Source organism: Ovis aries, chromosome 1, assembly GCF_016772045.2.
Source record: "Ovis aries strain OAR_USU_Benz2616 breed Rambouillet chromosome 1, ARS-UI_Ramb_v3.0, whole genome shotgun sequence".
NCBI classification, from domain to species: Eukaryota; Metazoa; Chordata; class Mammalia; order Artiodactyla; family Bovidae; genus Ovis; species Ovis aries.
The window spans coordinates 52,387,401-52,414,072 of NC_056054.1; the positions used below are offsets into that span (position 1 = coordinate 52,387,401).

Consider the following 26,672-nt stretch of genomic DNA (forward strand, 5'->3'; position numbering starts at 1 on the left):
TGACTAAACGACAGCAACAAAAATATGGAAAAGTGCTAAATTCACTAACTTGAAATGTCCGGTTTTCTTTAATTAACAGTAATCTTTTGGTATTCTGACTACCTGGTTTTTTTTTTTTTTTAAATTGTTGTTGTTTGTTTGTTTTGGCTACAAAACTCCTATTATACTGGCTCCTTGCTTCCCTCTTCAGAGCATCCCTTAGAACTATCTGAGAGCTGTCTCCTGGGCGTGAATTCCTCAGAAAGTCCACCAAATAAAACAAAACTCTCAACTTAGAGTCTGTGCATTTTTTTTTTCAGTCGACACGTTTATGATTATCACTGATACCGAGGTGTTCTAGAAGCACTCTTCCTATTACCTTCTCTCACTCCCAAGGAGATGACTGTCTTAACTTTGTAAAGAAAAGCTAAGAAATTATTACTAAAAGTTTTGTCCCCTATGCATATATTTCTAAACACTGTGGTTTAGTTTTGTGTTTATTTACTGTATGACATGGAGTCATACAGTAAAATATTGTTTTATGTCTGGCTTCTTTTTTCCCCAGCATTATGTATCTGAGTTTCTTCCCCCTTGTGCTATGTAGCTGTTATTCACTTGCTGGATTTTATTATCTGAATATACAATTTCTTTATCCATTTGGCCATTGATCGATGTTTGGAATGCTTCTAGTTTTTAGCTGTTGTAAGTAATGATGTTGTGAGCATTCTTGCACATGTCTCTTGGAGCACAGATGAACATGTTTCTGTTGGTTGGGATTGTTGGAGCATAGAATATATGTATATTTGGCCTTAGTGGCATTAAAGGATAGTTTGTTTGTTTTTTTTTTAAGTAAAATCATTACTCTGATACAAATATAAAATGAACATGTGTCAAAGATTTCTTTTGACACATCAATTAATGATAGAACCAATAAGATGTTACAACTGGTTCAAAGGAGAATTGAAAGACCCGTGCGTATACCGGCAACAAAGGATGCTGAAATGAATTGAATAGATGAAAAATGAGTCTGTACACAGTATTATCATCCATTGACGTCTACCAGACACAGTTCATTTGCATTTATATACATAAGAAGCATTTGTGTTATTAGTAGTTTTCTATAACTTAAGTAGTTGTAGAATAGCTCAAAGTCCATGAAAGGCAGGATACCATGAAAGGGGCACTAGTCTGGACCCTCAGTATATTTTTTCCCCTATTCAAAGTCTTTCACAATTTTTCCTAGCAATAGATAATACCAAATTGTTTTCCAAAGTAATTGTTTCAAATTACTCTCTCACTAGAAGTGTACCAGAGTTCCTATTGCTCCATTGTCTTGACAGCAGTTGATATTGTCAGATTTTAAACTTTTGCTGTTTCGTAGGTGTTTAATGGTATCTCTTTGTAATCATAATTTGTATTTCCCTGAAAGAATAAGATTAAGTATTTTTCACCTCTTTATTAGCTATTTGACTATCCCATATGTGAACAGCCTATTCCAGTCTCTTTTTTCCCCCATTAAAAAAAATGAGTTATACCTGCCTTTTTCCTTTTTTATTTGGTAAGAATTCTTTGTATATAGTCTGTACATTAATATATTATATATTTCTAATTATATGTGTTGCAGAGATCTTCTACCACTTTTTTGCTTGCCTTTTCCTTCTTTTACTGCATGTTTTGATGAACAAAGCAATTCTAATACAACCCAGTTTATTACTTCTATTTATGATTAATGATTTTTTAAAAATCTCTTCTTAGGAAGTTTTTGATTACCTAGATTTCTTAAAAATATTTTAGTGTATTAACTTTTAGAAACTATGTTATTTTACTCTTCAAATTTAGATTAAAGAACCTTTTCAAATTTATCAATTTGAATCAATTTGAAATCAATATCAAATCAATTTGAAATAAAGTATCAATTGCCCCTCCCCCAGTTTGATACCCAATTTTCCTGGCACCACTCCTTAAAAAGAGTGTTCCTTAAAGATACTGTTAAAACCAAAAAATAAAAATAAAAAGAGTGTTCTTCCATTCCCACCCAGCAGAGGCATCTTGGTCATATACCAAATATTCATATAAGTTTGGGCCTATTTCTGGGTCTTTTTTTAAATCCCATAGATTTGCTTGACTGTTTTTACACTGACACCACACTGTAGTGTTTTCATAGTAAGTTTTATAATGTATTTTGTTTTTTTTCTAATAGAGCCAGCCTTTGTACATGTTGTTGTTCTTTTTTTTTTTTTCATGTTGTTCTTCTTTAAGGCTAATTCTAACCCTTATATATCCTTTTGAATTTTAGAAGTAGTTCATCAAATTCCACAAAAACTGTGGAATTTTATTTGTGGTTTTTCAGACTGCATTGAATCCCCAGAAATTTTACTCCTAGGTGTTTATACTAGAGAAATGAAAACATATGTCTATGAAAGAGTTGTGCATGAATATTTATAGCATTTTATTCAGAATTGCTCAAGACTAGAAAGGACCAATGTGTTTGTATATTATAAAACTACCAGCAATGAAAAGGAGGGAGCTTCTGATACACCCAACAACATGGGTAGGTCTCAAAAATAGTGTCTTGAGCAGAAACCAGACCCAAGAGTACATATTGTGTAACTACCTTTATGAGAAGAGCTTCCCTGGTGGCTCATATGGTAAAGAATCTACCTGCAATGCAGGAGACCTGGGTTTGATCCCTGGGTTGGGAAGATCCCCTGGAGAAAGGAACAGCAACCCACTCCAGTATTCTTGCCTGGAGAATTCCATGGACAGAGGAGACTGGCAGTCTATAGTCCATGGGGTCCCAGAGAATTAGACACAACTGAGGGACTTTCACTTATAACAACCACAACTACTCTGTAGTGATAGATATGAAATCAGTGTTTGACTGGAGTGGAGAATGGAGGAGACTGGTGAGGGGAATGAGCTGTACAAGTCATATGGGTGCTGACTCTAGAGATGCCCCTTTAAAAATTTCTGACATTGGTTTTTCCTAATTAGTCATTCCAAAGGTTTATCAATTTTATTAATCTTTTTAACATTTCCCTTGGTTGATTCGCTGTATTATATTGTTGTTTTTATTTAGTTTAAGTTTACTGATTTTAAAAAATGATTTCTTCAAATGAGGTGCTTTATTCACTGATTCTCAGCTTTAATCCTATTATATATATTTAAATAATAAATTTCACTTTAAACATTATTTGTATTGCAAAGTTTTATATGAAATCATTTTATTATCATCAGATAATTTCTAATTTCTAACATAATTTCTAATTTCTACTGTCTTCTAGCTATTATTTTGTTATTGATTTTTAGCTGCATTGCATTGTGAGCAAAGAACATACTCTGATTTTAGTACTTTAAAATGTGTTGAGGCTTGTTTGGTTTCACAGCATATGGCCCATTTTTGTACCTGTTTGCTGTGGTCTTTAAATGTGTATTCTGTAGTTGATAGATACTTCTGTATATTCATTTGGCCAACTTTACCATTTATGTTCTTCAAATTTTCTCTGTCATCACTCGTTTTTATTTTTCTTATTTGTCCCATAGGTTTCTGAGAAAAATGTGTTCAAATCTCATACTTTGATTGTAGATTTATCATTTTTCTTCTTGTACTTTCATTAATTTTGCTGTTGTATATTTTAGAACTGTGTTAAATAAATTTGAAATTTGGAGTTGCTATATCTTCCTGATGAATTGAACTTTTTGACACTACAAATTGACTCCTCATACACCAAAAATGAGTTTTTGCCATACATTCTACTTTGTTTGCTATTAATAAAAACACACAAGCTTTCTTTTGGCTAATATTTGCCTAGCATATCTTTTTTTAAAAATCCTTTTAGTTCCCACATTTCTGTATCCATATGTTTAAATGTGTTTCTTATATTAATACATACAGTATATTATTGGATTTGACTGCTTTTGTCTTTAAATTGGAGCATTTGGTTCACTCACTTTTAATATAATTACACACAAAGTTGGGTTGAAATTACTATTGTATTAAGTGGATTTCTTTTAGTCCTGCTTGTTTCGTGTTCCTATTTTTCTTTTCTTCTTTTGGATTGAGTTTGTCTACCATTCCACTTTTTTTCTCTGTTAGCTTGAAAGTTTCACTTTCTTTTATTATTACTTTAATGATTACATTAGACATTTTAGTATGTATTCTTGATTTAGGCCTTAGAACTCTTTAATATAATTCAGATCTCTCTTGTTTCTTATTATTGTGCTATATTTTCTTTCTATATATTTCAAATGCCCAAGATACTACTATTGTTCTACACAAGCATTAATTCCGATTTACTCATGTATTTATTTTTCTCTTTGCTCTCCATTTATTCTTGTATCATTGATCTTCCATCTGGGATCACTTACTTAAGAAGAAATGTCCTTTAGTATTTCCTTTATTGTAGGTCTACTGGTGACAAATTCTTTCAGTTTTTTGTTTATCTTAAATGTCTTTATTTCACCACCATTCTTAAGGGTATTTCCTCTGGGCATAGATTTCTGGGCTAGCAATTAGGTTCTTTCATCACTTGGGCACACCTGGAAAATCTAGGATAAACTTCTTGCAGCACCTGTAATTTAATCATATCTTTTACCATATAAGGTAATGTTCACTCCTTTGCCATATGAAATAATATCCACAAGTTTCAAGAATTAGAACATGAATGTATCTTTTGGGGGGAGCCACCATTTACCCTACTGTACCATTCCATGCTGAAATTTTCAAGTAAACTTTTAACAAAATGTTTCAAGTCATTCCAAATATGAAGCCCTGTAGATCTATTTCTATTTCTGTTGTTTCTGCTAGTTTGTGTTTATATCTTCTTATCTTCTCAATTGCTGGTTATTTTTAATTGTGTGTGAGATACTATATTTGCACAATTGTTTGCAGATATGATTTGAGGTCAGTGTTATCCAGCTCTAGATGGGATTACATTTACTTCTGTAAGTACTTGGAGCTTAGTACTCCAGAAACAGCTTATTTCCGTTTCAGAGACTGAGGTGGTTTGAAGATAAGCTGCAGTCCTGTAGGGACCTGTTAGCTTTCTGTTCTTCCTTCCTGCTAGAGCGTATCTCTTTGGAGATCCTAACGCAAAGCAAATGATATGCTCAGATATTTTTACCCTGTTTCCAGCCTGCTGTGAACATAAATCTCTATTCTCCTGGCTCTTCAAGCATCTGTAGAGGGAAAACAGGTGCAAAATACCATCCCTTTTCTCTGGACTTCCTTTCTTCCCTTGATTCTTATTTAATGCCCCCCCCCATCTTGTTGACTTTGGGATATTTTTAAGTGTTTCATAAATATTTTGTCTATCTTCCCTTCTTGTCTTTGCTGGAAAGGTTTATCTGGCATATCTAATGGGTTATTCTCAGAAGCAAAAGTCTCCCTGAAGCTTTTCTCATCTATCTTAAATTTTTGTGATGAAAAATTTCTGACATCACAAAGGTAGAGAGAAAAGTACAAAAAAACAGGGTCTATACCACCACCCCAGTTCAACTATTATCAAGGTTTTGTATGTTTGCTTGGACATGTTCATGATGTATAACCAGAGAAAATTAGAAAGCAAGGCAGTATTTAAACCCTGAGTCATCCCTTTACCTCTTTGGTGCATTGGTCGCTCACTGTGTCCGACTCTTTGCGACCCCTAGTCTCCTGGATTGCATATGATTGTTTACCGTCTGAACTACCAGGGAAGCCATTTAAGTCCAGCATCAGAGACAGGACTTCTGCCCTGGTTACTGCTGTTCTCAGCTCCTAGCGCAGGGTATACCTGGTGTATATGTTGCAATTTGTGAGCTCCTGTTGAATGAATGAAATATTCTGTAATACCACAGGCTGTAGAAGCTGGAAGAAGCCTTCACTTTCCATAATGAACCTTGGTGTATAGAAGGAGATGCCGAGATCCTGAGATCTGAAGATGTGTTGAAGGTCATGCAGATGCATAGTAGAGTTAGGCCGAGGTCCTATAGCTCAGGGCTCTTTACAAATTCTGTACTTCTTCCTTACTTTGCTAGCTTGTTTAACCACCACTTTATCTTCTCTTCTGATAACACTGAAGTTTAAGGGCATTTCATTATAAGTATGATGATATAATATGGCATTAAGACACGACAAGGCAAGTTTTATTGGCCATTACTACATGCCTCAAGTGAGTGGCGAAGCCTTTGACCACTCAAGGCATATATTAATAGCTCCATAAAATACATCCTGGATTGCTAGTGCTATTATCATCTGGCTATTATATTTCCTAAAGTTATTGTACAAATACCGCTTTAAAGAATTTTCTTTTTTTTTTCTTTTTAACTGGGAAGGTTAGCCTTCTTTTATGAGGGACAATTCTTTATTGGTTAAAGAAACTAGAATTGTCAGTTAACTTGGGAATTTCTGAGTATGAGCTTTGGAGTCAGACTCATTTGTGTGCATATACTGCCTTCTTATTTACTGGGTCTGCAACATTTAGGCAATGTTTCTAACCTCTTTGAGCCTTAGTTTTCTCTCCTGTCAAATAACAACAAAATACCTATCTTTGAATTCATATGTGCAAAACACCTAACATAGTTTTTTGAACATAGTAAGAAGTCAATAAGTCATATATTGTCATTATTATTATGTCATATTATTGTCATTATTATTATGATGTTTGATCATATGATGTGATGATGAATGTAAAAGAGAGTTTTTCCCTTTGATTAGTCAATTTATTTGTAAGATTAAAAAGTGTCTCAGAGCGCTAACATTAACTTTATTTTAATTTCTTATCAATAAAAGAGCTAATATGAGTTGAACATTTGCTCTGTTCCAGAATGTGTACCAAGTGCCTATGTACACTGTTTAATTTAATCCTGGCTTTATGAGATAGATGCTGTTATTATATTCACTTACAGGTGAAGAAATTTAGAAGTTAAATGATTTGTCTGGGATTTTCAAGCTGTTAAGAGACAGAGCTCATGCTAAGCCTGGTATTCTCCTTGCTTGTGAACTTAACTATTTGGCTGCACTGCCTCCCTCCAGGACATCCTAAGCTCACAGTGATTCTGGGGAGTTCATTGAAAAGAAAACCTGTCTGAAAAAAGTGAAAATTGAGTGGGGAGAACTGGATCAGGAAAATGTTGCTAATGCGAACAGCTATGGTTAATTCAATGGACATGAATTTGAGCAACTGCAAGAGTGAGTGAAGGACAGGGAAACGTGACATGCTGCAATTCATGGGGTCGAACACAGCTTAGTGACTGAACAACAACAATTTGCTAATTTGGAGGCTGATGAATGTCTTGGATCAAAGTCTACACTGGTACTAATTTTGAAGGTAGTCATGGTTAAATAAATGAATCAGATGAACAAAAGAAATGTTCCTATTTAAGTAAATAGATGTTTCCCAAGCATTTTACCAGCCCTACACATACAACATTAAATGCAGTGTGTCCTAATGTGCTTATGATTGTGAATCCTTCATTTCTTCTCTGCTTGGTACACTTTTGGGCATTTGTTGGTTACTTTTTTTCAGTATCCACCTTCTTTTTCTCACAGCACGTAGATAATTCTTTTGGGAACCATTTTATACCTCATTCAGTAGTAGTCACTTAATTTGGGAAGAATGGATCCTGATTGGCAAGACCATCTTTCAAATACCATCCTCTTGAGGAGTACTGGTCAGTCTTTACTCAGTCAGTGCATAACATTTTCCCTGTCTATGTTGATGAGTTCAGCACTAGGCATGTGATCTGAATTGGATAAGTTAGTGTGATGCACTGAACTTTTGTTTGAGAAAGAGAAAATTGTTGTTTCTCAGGATGGTCTGGGTTGCTGTGTGAGGTCTGGAGCTGCTGCAGCTATTTTGCTTCCATGAGGAAAAGCAGCCTAAGGATGACACAGACACAAGGAGTAGGGAAAAGGTGAAAGAATTGCAGAGAAGCTCAGCTGGAGCAATGATCAAACCATCTCTAAGGTTTTTCCTGCTGCAGGACTTTTTTTGTTACATGAATTAATAAGTTTCTTTTGTTGTCCAAGCTAGTTTGAGTTTCCTGTTTTATGCACTTGACATTTTATTGCATTGTATATGTTGTTGTTGTTCAGTTGCTAAGTCATGTCCAACTCCTTGCAACCCCATTAACTGCAGCATGCCAGGCTCCTCTGTCCTTCACTATCTCCTGGAGTTTGCTCCAATTCATGTCCACTGAGTTGGTGATGCTATCCAACCATCTCATCCTCTGTCATCACCTTCTCCTCCTGCCTTCACTCTTTCCCAGTATCAGGGTCTTTTCCAGAGAGTTGGCTCTTCGCATCAGGTGGCCAAAGTGTTGGAACTTCAGCTTCAGCCTCAGTCCTTCCACTGCATTGTATATATACATTTCCTATGCTTTGGGTTTTTATGGTAATAGAGATTGAATCTCCCTATCACTGATTGGGGTAAACAAAGTTTAACTATTCAGGCAAAACTCCCTGGCAGAAAGCAATGTTGTCCATGTTCTCAAGAGCCATGTAACTTCTTGAGATTCCTTGGCAGGATTTTAGATGTGTTATATTATAGATCTTCTCTGTAAGCCTGTCTACTATGGGTCAATTTCTCCTTTACCCAGTTACGTGATATCTCTAACCCTCGCTTTCCACATTTGTAAATTCAGGATAGTAATAGTACCTAGTTTACTTGGGGGCTGTAAGGCCTAAGTAAGCTGATTTGTCTAGCATAGGGTCTGTCAGGTAGTGAATACTTAATCAGTGTGTTGTTTCTAATATTGGTATTATTGTTGTTGTTATGAGTTTTCTTAACACTCTCTTCCAGAGCAATCTTTGTTTCCTCTGTAGGCCTAAGCCCTAAAAAATTGAACTGAACAGTGTTGATTCGAGCAGAGAGGCAGACAGAACCATTTTGCAAAGTCTATAAAATGACCTTGAAAATTGTGATTTGTCTTCCCATGCTATGCTTCTGAGACTTGGGGGCTCTGTGAGTGAGTCCTGGCCTGTGCTTTGACCTCAGTGGTATGGCTTGTCCTTGGGATGCTGTGTCCTCCATGGGATTCTGTTGATGGCCTGCAGGGCTCCGTGCAGGGATCATGGGACAGTGCCACCAAGTTCTTCATAAGCTGACTAGCCCTGTTACTTGGTGAGATGAGGCAGAACAGTAGCAACAAAATACTTTTTTTTTTTTTTTTGCCTTTTTGAATTAAGCAAACAGAAAAATCCATTATTCAGATATGAGAAATGTTAATATTTAGATGGTCGAGAGTAGACTTATAATAACAACAGCAGTCTGGGACAGAGAATGATGACTGAAATCAGAAGGCCGGAGTACATAAATAAATCAGACAGTGGCACTTCCTGAGCATCTTTCTTCCCACAGGCTCACAGCTGCTATCATGGGAAAGACGTGTGTGGCAACATTCACTCTGAATTGGGAACACAGATATATGTATATTTCCCTTTGTCCGAGGTTTGTACATTTTAAAGAGCCTAAAGATGATTTTTTGTTGTCTTCCTGAGAAGTTAACTTCTGTCTGTCCCTTCCTGTGAGCCAAAAGAATAGTCGTCACATGCTACTCATGACTTTATGGAAAGAAACACAGGCCTCATTCAGAGTCTTCACCAACTGGCAAGCATTTCATGGTCATGGAGGGAATTTTCACTGCTGTCATGCACACGCGTTTCCCATCTGAGTGGAGTTGGCCCCTCTGCTGACTAACTTCTTCCCTGACTACTCTCATGAATACAATGGCTAATGAGAATGAAAACAACTATTGCTAATTAAGTATTCACCTAATCTATTATCTTTAAGAACATTCTCATTCTGTCCCATAATAATCAATAATCCAGTGTGGTTATTGGGTTAATAACATTAAGAACCCAATTATATTGGGTTAATAACGGGACAGGATAAATACCTGTCCTGTTTTTATCCTCCTTTCACTGAGGAGGGTTTAAACAGAGGCTTGGAGGGTTCAATAACTTGCCCAGGACACAATCTTAAGAAGTGCAGCCCTCTGCCCAACTCCAGATTGGTCTGACACTAGAGAATGTGTTCTTAACAACTATTCTACTCTTCTGTGATACCATGATGATTTCCTTGCATTGTAAATATTCTTGCATGTAGTGTTATGCTTGTATTCTTACTGTTCTTGATATGTAGAGGCGCCTTTATGCTTGCTCCTGCTCCCAGTTCCTTCCTGTTTAATCAGTATGCACATCTTTGTGACTGAGCCTCTTTTTCCTCTTACCCTACTCTCTAGCCCACCTCATGTTTACATAGTCCTATGGGTGGACAAGAGTGGGTAGCCCATGTACACAGGCTTTTCGGATGATGCACTGCGGAGAGTAATGGAAGCTCCAGTGGCAGGTCTAGGTTCTTTTTTCTACCTATTCCTTCCTTCTGCACCCCAGTGTATTTACTGTCTTTGCCCTTTTGCTCCCATATTCTTTTCCATTATCCTTGGAGCTCCCACACTCTGACATTCTCTCAGAGAACATTCAGATCTCCTGGATCTAGGCTACAAATCCCTAATACTTGGAGCAATTTTCGAAAGTGGGGAAAAGAGCTATTATTTTTAGCTATATATTTGGACTTACCTAACCCACTAAGTTATAAAGAGTAAAGTAGTGTTTGGTAAAAGAACTGAGGGACGGAGCAGCAACTCTATCAGAGCCTGGCTCTTACATACGTGATAATAGCTCAATATTGCCAATTTTCTTTCCACCATCTTCAAGTGCTTCCAAAGAAGATTTGATCATGGAAATGTTATAACCAGTAGTAAGCTGGTTCTCCCTGAGTTCATTTATTCAACAATGAGTTATTGTCTGTTCTCTTTAAGGTTCCTAAATTTCATTGCCTCAATAACCCTTTTAGAGAAAGCTATGGATTCTTTTCCCCTAAAAATCCACAGCTTTGCATGTAGGACTTGAAGTGATTCATGGACCTTTAAATTCCATCTGAAGACTCCCAGCTAGGAACCCCAGCTTTGTGAGGTACCACCTTTCTGGTTTAATCACATTCTAATCTCCACATCAAGTCCTTCTTCATATATGAATATATAGAGATATTCAACCCAGATTCTTAGATGGCACTGTACTCACCTAAGTCCTGTTTGTTCATCACTGAAACTTTACAAGGCTGTTAAAAAAGAAAGGAAGTAACTGTGCAGAATTACTCATAATCAAAGAGATGTCCTTAGCAAAGGCATCATCTTCATCTAGTCAGCCTTCTAAACTTGGTATGTAGGGTCTCTAAAATGTTTTATGGAGAATTTAAACACTTTGATTGAAATAAAGATCCTAGGAGATAGGAAAAAGAAAATCTCAGTTATGGTTAGGCATAGTGGGTTAGGTAAGTCTCAGTCATTTTGAAAAAGTAATACCAAATGCAATGAGTTCTCAAATCTGTAGATGTGTGTGTGTCTGTGTGTGTGTGTGTGTGTCTGTGTGTGTGTAATGTCTGAAGAAAATGATAATTTTCATACCAAAAAGAAAAGAGTGTCTTCCTTTGGGATTCCTTAGTCCACAGTAGTATGACAGCTAATCAGAAAGCTGCTACTCTGTGAGGGGTTTCACTGACTATGTTTTCATATTATTTTGTTGGATGATTTATAGTTTCTCTGACGGGTCTGCTGCAGCCTTTCAGTTCCTAGGAGAAATCATATATCACTCAGAGTCCTAAAACATAGGAAGAGAACAACTGTGCCTGCGCTTCATTGCTGCTGTGGTTTACATTGACTTCCATCACAAACAAAAGTTGACTGATTACAAAAAAACAAATAGAATTTTTTGCGGACTTTCTGGTTACACACTTACTGCTCCCTCTCCAGTAAGAGAAACAGGAGAATTCTCAAGCTGGAGCGGTATTGTGTTTCCATACAGAAAACCAAAACCTTGTATAAATTGAGATGAGATGCAAAGGCCATGAGATATTTGTCTTTCATTATTAGGTTTTCCACATTTCCACATTATACCACATATCATATACTATGGTATAATTGATCAAAGGGGCTCATTATCTAGAACTTCCCATACATTATTCTGGAATGTTCCACTCAAAGGAGAAGAAGCACAAGTCCCATCTTCACTGTTTGGTCAATGGGTAGTGTGTTCTGCTCAGTGCCAGAGTAACTTGCTGTAGCATTTTTGGAGAACCCGGATTCCTCTCTGGCCTGGCAGATCCTATCTTAGGCTGAGCGCAGAGAGGCTGCAGCCATATCTGCATCGCTTGCTCCTGGCTTTCTGCCAGGGCACCACGGAGAGCCTGGGTGAAGTCATTCTTCCCTGAAAACCGAGCCGGGAGATTTCTTCTGACATATCGGAATTGACTGAGAAGGTTAAGAAGAGCCTAGCTGAGAATCAGGCTGAGGAGGGTGCTCTTTCAAGTTTAGAAATGGATCACATTACTCTTACGTCTATGGTTTCCTCTACTAAAAAATTATTAAGATGAATTTCCACTGTAAAAAAAATGGCCATTTGAAAGTACTTGAGAATGTACTAAATTAAACATTCATTTTTAAAACTGTAAGGCACACTGTGTATGAGAAGATCAGGCAGTGCACTCAGAATTATCATTGAAGTTTAATTTGTCTCTTTGCTTATGGGTATCTGGATGGAAATCAATGGGGCTGGCCATGCTCATTTCTTCTTTCTCTACCTTATTCCCAAAGGGCCTCATTGTAATTCCTTTTTATCCTTTTAGTTCCTTCATTTTCTGCTCTCCACATCCTTTCTCCCCTGGAATCTCACTCTCAGGAAATAATCTGATCTCAGTTATCTATACCTTATAAGCTTTAATGTGAATGCAAACATGGATACTGATACTCCTGGGGGAATTAGAATGATGTCACTTACTGTGAAATAGAAGACTTGCTTCTTTCATGAAGGAGACAGAGACCAGTACCTAAATACATTTGAAAAATAAACTTGAATATTTACCAGGCAGGGGAGGTACCATGGTCACAAAGGTAGTTTTCCCATGGGGAGGCTCATCCATTACATTTGGATGTGCTGAGCTGTACAGTTTCTCCCAGTTGTGGAAAACACAGTTGCATAATTTGTCTAAATTAATGCTGAGTGTAACAGAGATACCAGATGTAGAAATAAAATTCTGTAGGCGGAGTTTGACCAACAAAACATAGTCACATATAGAAATTTGCAGAATCTAAGTGAGAGACTTGTGTTTCTAGTGGGCATGGAGTAGAGGGGGTTTCTAGCCACTCTTGAAGATCTGTCTAGATCTTAAAGGACAGATCAGGTGAAGCAGTTCCCAAATGACATTGTTACAAGATCTTATCTGCAAACCTAAAACTCTGATAAAGTCATGGTGGGTGAGCAAGTTTATAAGACAGTAGAAGGAAGAAGAAGAATCTGAAATGTGTTCCTTTTTGCTTCTGATTATACCTTTTGTATTATGTGATGACCTCATCCAGCAGTCAACAATGGTTTCCTTTTGGCCAGAGGTTATTTGACTGTTTGAGAGAGACCTAGAAAACAATTCCTTGGTTTCTTCTATGACCATTTGTGACTCACTGATGGCTGTCTTGCCTACTGTTGTTTCCTGGGTATTCTTAGGGAAATTCTGAGACAGACAAAGAAATTGTCTGTAGAAGTTAGCTCTGGAAATGACAAACGAAATTTTTATCTTCAAATAGTACACACTATTTAATCCCAGCTGGATAAAAATGTATGTATATTTACCAGTTTCCCTGAAAAAGTATAGGAAGCCTTGGCATCAAGATGGTAACTAGAGTAAGGAGTCCTACGGCAGTTTGCATAGCATCCTATCCTGTATTTTTGCCTTGTAGCATTTATCAAAATTGCAGTTCATTACTTGTGTAATGGTTGGTTATCAATTCCTTTCCTCAAACAAGGAATCTGTCCCATACCAGGCTCAGAGTAGTGTTAGCTAAACTTCTGACTGATGCAATAAGAGGTGCTTATTTTCTTGTTTCTGCTTTTCTCTAGTTTTACAGCTTCTACTGTGAGCATACTGTGTTCCTCATTACAAAATGCAAGTCTTACTAAAATGAAGGGTACATAATTAAGTATTCGCTATTACTTTTAAGAGAAGATATTTCTGCAGCTGAAGAAGAAACCTACATGGAAAGGACTAGCAAAGAAAGGGACACATTGAGGAGTGTGTGGAAATGGTAGGTTTCCTCTCTTGGATCTGAGCGCTTGTTAAGTAGAGGAGATATCCTAAAGAAAGCACAGAGCGTGCCAAGATCAAGAGAAGTCCATCCCCACAATAGCAGATAATTGACCTGGTGGCTTTGTCTTCACTTAAAATAACGACACAGTTCATATTTATTCTTTACCCTTTAGCATTGGGCTTGCTTTTTCAAGGAAAACAAAAATATGTGAGACTTACTACAGAATCACTTGTTAGCTGTATTATGTTTCAGGATATGTTTCTAGGCACTTCATGGTGGAAATTTGGCCCTCGGAGCTTAGCCTTGGTTTTCATTTATTTCCTGTGTCAGTATATTTTAGTATGTCTTTGAGTAAACTGGGTAGCAAACTCTCATCCCCAATAATTTATGACTGATCGGAATAGCTACAACTATTTTTACTGTCAGAAGAATTTAAACTTACTACATGACAGTCATATTCCACAGTCACATTTAGTATATTAGAACCACAGGAGAAGTTACTTACACAGAACAAGGGCAGTAGATCTTCAGTAATGGTCGTTTGGTAATGTATCTTTTGATTTTAGGTTGAAAAGAACCTTGATGTTTGGGGGTTTCTGATTTTCAGATGAGTGGCTAATAGCCTATTTTCAGAAAAGCACTGGGGACAGGAACATGTTCTTGGCTTCGTTGAATGCAGAAACTCTGCTTCTTGGTGGACCACAGTTTGACTTTGTTTGGAGAGCTGCTGTGATATAACAAAGCACCCTTTATGCCTTTGCAGTTTTCCTTGCCAGCCATCACCTGCCAATTGGTTCTTGTCTATGGAAGTGTTCTGAGTTGGAAAATGAGGTGAGAAATACTTTATTTAATTCTAGGCTACTCCTACCTTTTGGATACCATTACATTTGAAAGTTTGGGATTTGGCTGGTTCACTTGTTCATTTTTTCACTTGAAAATGTGCATTAACTTATCTTTGCTAATTTGTTAACTAATTTTTAAATTTGCTATCAGGGTACTGTGCTAGGCACTGTGGAATTAGATTCAGAGAGGAGAGACAGGCTGTGTTCTTATTAAGTTTACAGAATTAGAGACAAGAAAAACATCAAATGAAAAGCTACTCAGCCTTTAAAATTTTTTTTAAATTATTTATTGGAGTATTGTTAATTAACAATGTTGTGGTCATGTCAGGTGTACAGCAGAGTGATTCAGTTATACATACACATGTCAGCTATTCTTTTTCCAATTCTTTTCCCATTTAGGCTATTACAGAGTGTTGAGCAGAGTTCCCTGCACCCTACAGGGATGGTCCTTAGGTAGGTCCTTGTTTATCTGTTTTGAATAGAGCAGTGGCTACACAGCCTTTTAATTGCAGCTGTGATCTGGTCTGCTGTAGGTATTATGAGGAAGTCTAAGTGGAAGATACACTAGGGGGAAGATACACTAGATGGGAGGTATGCAGAAGGCCATGACTTTATGTGAAGGCCTTGAAGTAAGAAGGAGCTTCTGTCGTCACAGAGATGTGGTGACTGCCGCTCAGTGCGGGAGGGTGAGTATGCCCGCGGAGAAGATAGAGCAGGGGTCAGGGGTTAGATTGTAAGGCTCCTAGCCACGGTGAGAACTTCGGACTCTGAGCTCCGCACTTTCAGCTGATTTAAATGTCTCCTTTAGGAAGAATGTGTAGGGAACACATTTCATTTGCATGCAGTTTGGCCACCCCTCCATTAGCCCCCTCGCTGTTTTGGAAATCGCTTGCCTGTCGTTCTATCCCCATGATTATCATGGAGACAGTGGTGTTGCATTAGGCCATTCTGTGTCTCAACCACAGTGGATTTATCCAGGGGTTTTTCTTATTTAGTTCCCTGGGGTGTTGGAATTGACTCTGAGAACGAGAAGTTAGTTTCTTTCGTGATGGCTAAAACAGTGGACCAAAGTGAAGAGCTCTTAAGAGGCTCTGTTCTGTTGGGTGGCCTGAGACCAGAATGGAGGAATGAAGAACTGAAGGTGAAATCAGAGGTGGAATCCATTCCTGACTCCTCCACATGCTCCAGGCCTTGATTCTAGACATTTCTAGAGAAAAGCAGAAACAAGAAAATATGCATCTCTCATTCCATCACTCCGAAGTTTAATAAGAGTCCTCGTTTGAGGAAAGGAATTGATAACCAACCATTACACAAGTAATGAATTACAATTCTGATAAATGCTACAAAGAAAAAATATAGGACAGGATGCTATGAAAACTAGAATGGAACTCCTTACTCTAGTTAATATCTTGATGCCAAGTCTTCCTATACTTTTTCAGGGAAACTGGTAAATATACATGCATTTTATCTATTTGGGATTAGATAGTGCATACTATTTGAAGATAAAAATTTCATTTGTCAGGTCCTTTAGCCTTGGATTCCATAACATAATAGTATTCCTCTAAAAAGTCTTCTCACCCCGCTTTGTGTTAAAGCTAGCCAGAGTTAGTTTCAGTGACTAATGTAAAATTATTTTTTTTCTGTGTATGAAGATATTTATAGACATGTATTACAATTTTGCTTTAGGCCCATCTTCTGATTGTAAGTGAGCCTCAAAGCTTGTTAAGTCATGGAAAGTCAATTATCCTCTAGTTTAGTTTGAGGATACAAGAGAACAGGAGAAGTTCAGTTCATCTAACATTTGCCAAGAAGGAAAATGTGTTCCAAGGAAACTCTGCTGCTTAAGCAGAAACACTTTAACAGGATAATTTATGGATCTGAGTGTAAAACCTTAATGAGAAATGATATTTTACCTGTAGTATTCTCTCTCATCTGTGTCTTTACAGCTCACTCAGGTCTTATTTAGTTTTGAAGGTGGTGTAAATAGCAGTACTATTAGCATAAATTAAAAATGTGGTTTATTTATAAGCATGACCAACTGCATTTTCTGGTTTCTGTCTTTGCTGCACTCTCAGCTCTTGGAGTGAGCAGCTTTGCTAACAGAGGGTCACTTGCACCGGTCTGGCTTCTGGGTCTGCTAGTTTGAATGAACAGCCTCTGCCAACCACTGCTGAGATTTGAGAAAATGCTACTCTGAAAATAGGCAAATTAAAGACAATTCTGCCGTGGTGTGATTACCAGCTGCTCCTCTTACCTAGTTACCGAGCTCACTGCGAAACTGTACAGAACAGTAGAGAAGAACAGGATCTGTGGATTCAGGTCTGTGTGGAAACCCCGTCTCTGCTTTTCCCACACTGAGTGATTTCCAGCAAGTTACCGGATCTTTCTAAATCTCAACTTGCTTATCAATAAAATGGTTTACTAATAGTACTTACTGCATCAGAATCGTATGCTTCAGTAAAATAATACTTATGAAGCCATAATAAGCTTTTAAGTACTGCTGCTGCTGCTGCTAAGTCGCTTCAGTTGTGTCCGACTCTGTGCGACCCCATCGATGGCAGCCCACCAGGCTCCTCTGTCCCTGGGATTCTCCAGGCAAGAATACTGGAGTGGGTTGCCATTTCCTTCTCCAATACATGCATGCATGCTAAGTCCCTTCAGTCGTGTCTGACTCTGTGTGACCCTATGGACAGCAGCCCACCAGGCTCCTCTGTCCACGGGATTCTCCAGGAAGAATACTGGAGTGGGTTGCCATTTCCTTCTCCATTTAATTACTAGTATTGCTCATTATATTATGACTGTTATTATGTAAAGCAGTTACCACAATGCCTAGAATTTGATAAATGTTGTAACTCTTTTATTCTTAAAATGTACATATCCATATCTTTAAAAGTTCTCACCTGTCCTTTCTGTCCCTGCACAGCAGGTGAAGAATCCCTGACTCATTCCAACATCTCATTTTATAGGCAGAGACTGAAACCCAGAAGAGCGGCAGTTTCTTAAGGTCAAGCAGTGCCTGGCAGAGCTGGTTGTGGAACTCAGGGACCTCGTTCTTAATTCAGTTTTGTACACACAATGCCGCCTATTTCATATATAGACGACAGCACATTCTTTGGCTTCATTGATATGTATATGGAGGGCACATGACGTTTGTGAAAGATACGTTTGAGGCCATCCCAAACCTTCAGACTTGTGAATATGGAAATGTTAATATAAATCCTTGTTTGTCCCAAATCATATTTCTGTTAGAGATCACGTGTTTCCTGTGCAGAGCCTTATTTACTAAAGTATCTTCCTTTGGTTGGTGGCAAATTTTCCTAAGAATTCTGAGTTTGTAATCATTTCACAGGTATTATTGCACCCAAGAACAGGGAGGGAATGAATCTCCAAGTTTTATTGCCAGAAAGATTCTGGGCACCTGGATTCTAGATGATTGTCCCAAACACTTCTTACATTATCTGATGAGCTGTTTGTACTTCAATGAAATCGTACACTGGAACATGTCATGGATCTTTGGGATTGCTCATGAATAATTGAAGCAATGATTGTTAAGTCCTTTAATTCCAGACATTTACTCTATGATGGTTCCGTTATACTTGACATTGGTCAGACTACCGAGTTGCATGGAAGGCTATATTTTAAGAGGACTACAGCCAAACATAGTACACATAGGAGCAAGCAAAGAGGATGGGAGGAGTTCCAGGAGTTGAGTTCTGTGAAGGAGGGTAAATGAATGGGGTTTATTTGACCTGGAAGAGAGGTGAGGAGGGGTAGGAAATCTGCCTTCAAGTAAGTTCATCTGCATCACTTCTTTCCAGATTCCGTATATAAGGGATGCCGTATGATGTTTCTCCTTCTCTGTCTGACTTACTTACAGTACGACAATCTCTGGGTCCACCTGTGTTGCTAGAATGGCCTTATTTCATTCTTTTTAATGGTGAGGTAGTATTCCACTGTATATGTGTCCCACATCTTCTTTATCCATTCCTCTGTTGATGGATATTTACATTGCTTCTATGTCCTGGCTATTGTAAATGAACACTGCAGTGAACATTGGGGGTGCTTGTATCCTTTTGAATTTTTGTTTTCTTGCATATATGCCCAGGAGTGGGATTGCTAGGTCATATGGTAGTTTTATTTTTAGTCGTTTTTTAAGGAATGCAATACTGTTCATAGAGTGAACTCCGGGAGATGGTGATGGACAGGGAGGCCTGGCGTGCTGCGATTCATGGGGTCGCAAAGAGTCGGACACGACTGAGCGACTGAACTGAACTGAACTGATAGTGGCTGTATCAGTTTATGGTCCCACCAACAGTGCAAAAGGGTTCCCTTTTCTCCACACCCTCTCTGGCATTTATTGTTTGTAGATTGTTTAATGATGGCCATTTCTGACAGTGTGAAGGGATACCCCCGTATAGTTTTGATTTATATTTCTCTGATAATTAGTGACGTTGAATGCTGTGTCATGTGTTCGTGGGCCATCTGTATGTCTTCTTTGGAGAAATGTCTGTTCAGATTTTTTGTCCTAACAGAGCTCCTGATTCCTGTTCCTTCCCCACTGTTCTCTGTCTCAATAAATGGCATCATAGTCAACTCAGGTATATGAGTTTCCTATTGCTGGTGGAACAAATTACTACGAACTTAAAACAACAATAAATCTATGTCCCAGTTCTGGAGGCCAGAGTTCTCAAATGGGGTGGCAGGGCCACGTTCCTCCTGGAGCCTTCGTCTCATTGCCTTCTTCAGCTTCTGGAGGCTGCTTGTACTCCTCGGCTGCTGGCCCTGCGTCACTCTGACCTCTGCTTTCATCGTCACATCTCCTTTTCTGGCTCTGACCCTCCTGTCCCCGTATTTTCTTTCTGAGGACCCTTCAGATACATTGGGCCCACCCAGATAACCCAGGATAATCTCCCTCTCAACATCCTTAATTTAAACACATCAGCCAGTTTCTTTTAACATGGAATTGGAGATTAGAATGCAGATAATTTTGGAAGCCATTATTTGGCTTACTACATCTTTTCTGGTGGCTCAGATGGTAAAAAAAAAAAAAATCTGCCTACAGTGCTGGAAACCAGGTTCAGTCCCTGGGTCAGGAAGATCCCCTGGAGAAGGGAATGACAACCCACTCTAGTATTCTTGCCTGGAGAATCCCATGGACAGAGGAGCCTGGTGGGCTATGGTCTATGGGTCACAAAGAGTCAGACATGACTGAGCGACTAACACTTTCACACCAAGTTCTAGGGCCATAACTAAGGTGTTGCCCTGTTTTTCTTTCATCCAGTCCATCAAGTCCTGTTGGGGTCTCTACCATTACCACCTCACCTGCCACATTTTCTCACGTGTACCGCTGATGCCCAAGCCTTTTCATTTGGTTGCCCTGTGTCTGCCCTTGCCTCTCTCCTGTTTGTTCTCCTCACAGAAGCCAGAATGGCTTTTAAATATATGGGTCAGGTCATACCACTCCTCTGCACAAGCCCTCCAGGAAGTTTATATCTTACTCAGAAAAATACATCCACATCCCTTTCCATGGGTTATGGGCCTTACCCTTTGGCCCACTCAGCTGTGCATTTCTTACCTCCTCTCCTCTCTCTGCCTCGCTCTCTGCTCCAGCCACACCAGGTCTTTGCTGTTTTTAAGTTTGCTTGGGACATTCTTCCCCCAGATATCTACCTGGCTCCTTTCCTCCCTTCTTTCATGTCTCTGCTTGCATTTTACCTCCTCAAAGTAACAAAGTAAGTAACAAAGTAACAAAGACCATAAGCAGACAGTTAAATAGCACTGTTGAGTTAAGAATGGGCAGAGTGGGAAGTACCAGCTGCCCAGGGAAGGGTATCAAATCTGAGTGAGTGTGTGAGTGTGCTTCAGTTCAGTTCAGTTGCTCAGTTGTGTCCGACTCTTTGCGACCCCATGAACCTCAGCACACCAGGCCTCCCTGTCTATCACCAACTTCCGGAGTCTACCGAAACTCATGTCCATTGAGTCAGTGATGCCATCCAACCATCTCATCCTCGGTCATCCCCTTCTCCTGCCCTTTCCCAGCATCAGAGTCTTTTCAAATGAGTCAGTTCTTTGCATCAGGTGGCCAAAGTATTGGAGTGTCAGCTTCAGCATCAGTCCTTCCAATGAACACCCAGGACTGATCTCCTTCAGAATGGACTGGTTGGATCTCCTTGCAGTCCAAGGGACTCTCTAGAGTCTTCTGCAACACCACAGTTCAAAAGCATCAATTCTTCGGTGCTCAGCTTTCTTTATAGTCCAACTCTCACATCCATACATGACTACTGGAAAAAGCATAGCTTTGACTAGACGGACCTTTGTTGACAAAGTAATGTCTCTGCTTTTTAATATGCTGTCTAGGTTGCATATGTATTTATTTAGTTTTGGCCGTGCTGGGTCTTCGCTGCTTTGTGTGGGTTTTCTCTAGTTGCGGCGAGTGGGGCCTAGCTCTTTGTTGCTTGGGCTTCTCGTTGTGGTGGCTTCTCTTGTGCAGCACAGGCCCTAGGTGTATGGGCTTCAGTAGTTTTGGCACACAGGCTCAGAAGTTGTGGCTCTTGGGCTTAGTTGCTCCATGACATGTGCAGTCTTCCTGGACTAAGGATAGAACCCATGTCCCTTGCATTGGCAGATGGAGTCTTATCCAGTGTGCCACCAGAGAAGTCCCGTGAGTGTGTGTTTACTTGTGGCACTAAAAGGTTTGGTAGAGTGGCATTGACAGAAAAAGCCAGCAGAAAGACGTAATAGCTGAGGTAAGCTTTGAGGAAAGGTGCAGGGATTTTAAGACCAATAATCGTAGCTATCACTTATGGTAGTATGGCAGTGTTACACACCTGTAGTGGTTAATCACAAAGAGTCAGGAATGACTGAGCAACTAACATTTACTTACTTATTTACTTAGTGGTTAATAAGTAATAGTGATCACTTATTCTTCTTAGCGTGTTTCAGGGCCAGTGCAACTCATTTTATTTTCTATTACACTTATTCAGCACATTGTGTGTGTGTGTGAAGTCGCTCAGTCGTGTCCCACTCTTTGCAACCCTGTGGACTGTAGCCCGCCAGGCTGCTCTGTCAATGGGATTCTCCAGGCAAGAATACTGGAGTGGGTTGCCATTTCCTTCTCCAGGGGATCTTCCCAACCCAGGGATCGAACCAGGGTCTCCTGCTTTGCAGGCAGACGCTTTATCCTCTGAGCCACCAGGGAAGCCACCATTCAGCACATTACCTCATGTGAATCCTCACACATTTCTGTGAGATTGGTATGGTTATTCTCCCCATTTTTCAGATAGGAAAACTCAGTTGTAGAGGTCATTTGCCAAAGGCGATACAGCTAGCAAATGTCAGCAGTGGAATTTGGATTTTTCTTCAAAGCCTAATCTATTAACTACACAAACACTATTCTGCCTCTCCTCTTAAGGGTGTGTGTAGGTGTGTGTGGTTGGGGGGAGGTGCATGTATGTGCGTGAGAGGGAGGGGGCCCACCAACTGTGTTTTATTATTAAAGTATACAATAGGAGGTGGGGAAAATAAGGACATATGAGACACACGGCTGGCAGAACAGGCATGGTTCTGCTTCCATTTCCTAGGTTTAAGTATCAGGCTTTTCCTCTTTCCTCTTTCCTCACCCCCCAGGGGTGAGATTTCTAAGCAACAACTTTTGGAGTTATCCAAAGAGAAAAAGAATGCTCTTAGTCTCAGGTACAGCTGTGAGGCCTCAAAAGCTGGAGAAGTGAGGCCAGCAAATTGAGCTGGGCTCCTGACTGTGATTGCTGGAGCGCCAGGAGAAAGCTGCGCAATTCGATTCACCTCCATCTGCCCTTCCTTTTGGGGGGCCCATCTCACTGATGATGAGCTCGCGGTGGGAGGAGAGCCCGAGCCAAGTCCTGTTGGTGTCCCTGTGATGAAGAAATCACGTGCACCCTTTCAAGGTGATGTGAAGAGGTGACTAAACAATTTTGAGAAGCTCCAGCTAGAAATCTGGTTAGATGACATTGACTGGCCCAGGGAGGGGTTGGGTGCAGTCCCCCACACCTGACCTTGCATAATGTAGCATGTCCCCGGAATGTGACATGCAGTAGTCCATGTACTGTGTATTAAAAAGCTGTATTGGCTTATTCTTAACAGGGAACCAGCTCTGACCTGCATTTTACAGCAGCTGTCTGCTGCACTGTTCAGCATCAAGCACGAGGTCAGCCTGTCCCCAGCGTCTTTTCCTTTTGTGACAGTGTTATAAAAGAAAATGCTCCTTAATTGTTCCTGTTCTCCCTCATCTGTATTTGATGTCCTGTTTGCCACCTAGGCCTTTCAGAGAGCTCCTGTTGATCATACCCTTCTTCAGGTTTTGTTTAAATAAAATGTGGAGAAAGGTAAAGTGTTTGTGTGTAAACTGCAAATCTGCGTTGTCCAGTATGGCAGCTGCTAGCTACATGTGGCTCCTAAGCAGCACTTGGAATGTGGCTAGTCCAAGTAAGATCTCCTCTAAGGGTAAGATACACAGGAGATTACCAAGGCTCCATGCCACAAAAAAGAAAGAATGTAAAATACCTCATTAAGAATTTTTATATTGATTACTTAGTGGATGATAATATTTTGCTTTATTATATTAAAGTCTGATACTAAAGGGTTTCCCAGGTAGTGCTAGTGGTAAAGAACTTGCCTGCCAATACAGGAGATATAAGATGCAGGTTTGATCCCTGCGTTGGAAAGATCCCCTGAAAGAGGGCATGGCAACCCATTCCAATATTCTTGCCCAGAGAATCCCATGGACAGAGGAGCCTGGTGGGCTACAGTCCATAGGGTAGAAAAGTCAGACATGACTGAAGTGACTTAGCCTGCAGATGAAACTAAAGTTTATTTCCCTATTTATTTTTTACTTTTTAAATGTAACTCTGAGAAAATTAAAAATGATAAGTGTGGCCTACATTTTGGTTTGCAGTATGCTTTTGTGGGACAGCCCCTCTCAGCCTAATGAGATTTCTGCCTGCTGTAATCCATTCTTGGAGCAGAAGATCAAGTGAATTAAAAATATCCATCCTCTCCTCGCCCTTTGCCTTTGTGGTCCTGGACCCACTGATTAAATCCTGTTCAGGTATTAGGCACTGGGACTTTTGATCGCCAGGTTTTTACCATCCTTAGGCCTTTCTCTGGGCTCCTCAGCAGACTGTTCTCAATCTGCCAGCCCTAACTGTGAGCCATTTCGACGTTCTGATCTCAGCCTTCTTTCACTTTCCTCTGCTTCTCACTTTATACTTCCCTTGGGTGATTCTGTCCACGTTCATGGCTTCATTTACCATCTTCAGACTGATGATATACAAATTTGTATCTTCTGCCCCAACTCCTCTCCTGACATCACTGATTCAGCTGCTGGATGGATGACTGCAGTGAGTTGCCCTGCAGGTCCCTCAAAGCACAGCATGTCCTCAGTGGGACTCTGACTCTCTGTCCCATGTTTGTTTCTGTCCCATTTTGTCTTCAAGTCTTAGGAGTCATGGTAACATCCATCCATTTCTCCAAGGCAGGTACCCAAGCAATCACATCCTTGATGCCTGTCTCTTACATCTCTACGTCTAGTCAATACCCAGGCTCCATCAGTTCTGCTAAATCTTTTTGAGCCCACGCTCTTCTCACCACATTCTCTGCTACTTTCATAGCTCAGGACACTGTTTTCTTTCTATCTCCGTGTGCCTTCGTTTCCCCACTTCCTTCCTCTTTGCCTCTAGTCTTGCTTCCCTCCAGGTCCTTCTCTTCAGTACAACCAATATGATCTGTATAGGACATAAAAGGCCTTGCTTTTAGGATCAAGCCCATATTCCTTTATGTGGCCTACAGGGACCTGTGTTTTCTGGATTCTGCTAGCCTTTCCAGCCTTATCTCTTAGTTTTCTCCCCTCAACCCCAGTTCCCTATCCACTAGCCAAACCAGACTTTATGCCTCACAGGGCTTCCTCTCTTCCCTTGCTGGCTTTCTCAGTTTAGGTTAAACATTCCCACTGTGCTCCAGGCTTCCTCTACCACTGTTCTGATGCTGCTGCTGGGCCATAACTGTTGGTTTAATTGTCTTTCTGTGCCCTTTAGTCTATGAATCCAGGAGATCAGGGAGTCTGTCTTTCTTGTTTATCTGTATCACAAGGGCCTGTGCAGTGTCTAACTCATGCTGAGAACTTCAGTAAATCTTTGTGGAGTAAATGAATAGCTAATTCAACTATTGGAGGTGGTTATAACATTGGATGAACTTCCCAAGTGGATCAGTGGGTAAAGAATCTGCCTGCAGTGCAGGAGATGCAGGTTTGATCCCTGGGTTGGAAAGATCCCCTGGAGGAAGGCATGGTAACCCACTCTAGTATTCTTGCCTGAAGAACCGCATAGACAGGAGCCTGGTGAGCTACAGTCCATGGGGTCGCAAAGGGTCAGACATGACTGAAGTGACTGAGCATGCACGCATGCATAACATTGGACAGGAAGTGGAAGTCGGACTCACATCCCTTGGCTCCTTGCCTGTGGGTGGAGTGTGAGCACAGCCACTCAGAACAGTGCTAGCTGGCCACACGCCGGACTGGCTTCTGCTCCACCAGCTAGCTGTTCACCGATTAGTGACTGGATCACGGGGAGGCACAGAATCCTAGCAATCATTTGTGAAGTAAAGTGAAAGTTCAGTCGCTCAGTCAGAGTGGGTTGCCATTCCCTTCTCCAGGGCATCTTCCTGACCCAAGGACTGAACTCAGGTCTCCTGCATTGCAGGAAGATTCTTTACTTTCTGAGTCACCAGGAAACTGGCGCATACTGGTGAAAGATCTGGTGGGGGAAAGAGTTCACATTTAATGACTCAGAACAGTTTTTATTTGTGTCTGTGTGTATCTGGGACCTTCATTTACCTGTTTTGCTCTCACCTAAGCTTTCTAAGATGCATTGGCAAACTTGGAACACTTTATGATTGAAATGTACATGAGACAAGACCCCCGTGGGAGCTCTTCTCTTCTGTCTGTGGAGCATTTACCTGGCACTCCTGGGGAGGTGTATTTAACTTCCAGACAGTTGCAAGCAACAATGGCCAAGTGTGAGATGGAGATAGTTACACAACATGAAACATGTAAGATGGGCTTTGTTTCTCACCCAACAGTGCATTTCATGTCTACTTGAAGATGTGGTTTAGAGGTGTTCTCTAAGTTAAGTAAACATTTAGTGTCCAATTCGTTCTCACTTCGTTCCTCTGCAGGAAGACACAGGTGGCCTCTCCCTGTGCTTCTGGACTGTCTTTGCACTGCGTCTGCACTGAATCCTACCAAGTTGCTCACAACTTTGACAAGGTCTGAGGATTTGACAACGTTTAGGTCTGGATACAGCAGAATGATGAAACAGTGAGTGCTGGTGATCAGAATATGAGTGGTGGTTTGGGACTCAGCTTCACACTGAACCCCTTTCAGCTTGCAGTGCAAGGCTCTGTGGTCCATCTGGAAGGAACCATAAAGCATCTTTTGTCATCTTGTTTCAGTACCTAGAATAAATTCAGAAGATCAGAAGTGGGTTTCTCTGTACAAAAAAGCATGTGTTTCCCATCAGCAGACAGCAGACTCCTTTGTAGCTGGATTCAGAATCTTTGTTGTGGACTGCTCCTGGCATTATCTCAGCTTTTGCAGGTCTGGGGGTGACTCCTTTTCACTTCTATGCCTTCTCCTTAACAGCAAGATCTGCTTCATCCTGATATATTTTTAAGTACCAGTCAGGGTGTGACTTGTTCCCTTGCTAA

At 40.1% G+C, this 26,672-nt stretch overlaps 1 protein-coding gene across 3 annotated transcripts in view; it reads left to right on the forward strand.

Moving 5' to 3' along the window:
• Window positions 1–26,672, forward strand: part of ST6GALNAC3 (ST6 N-acetylgalactosaminide alpha-2,6-sialyltransferase 3) — a 635,179-nt gene that overhangs the window by 27,546 nt on the left and 580,961 nt on the right. The window lies entirely within an intron of this gene.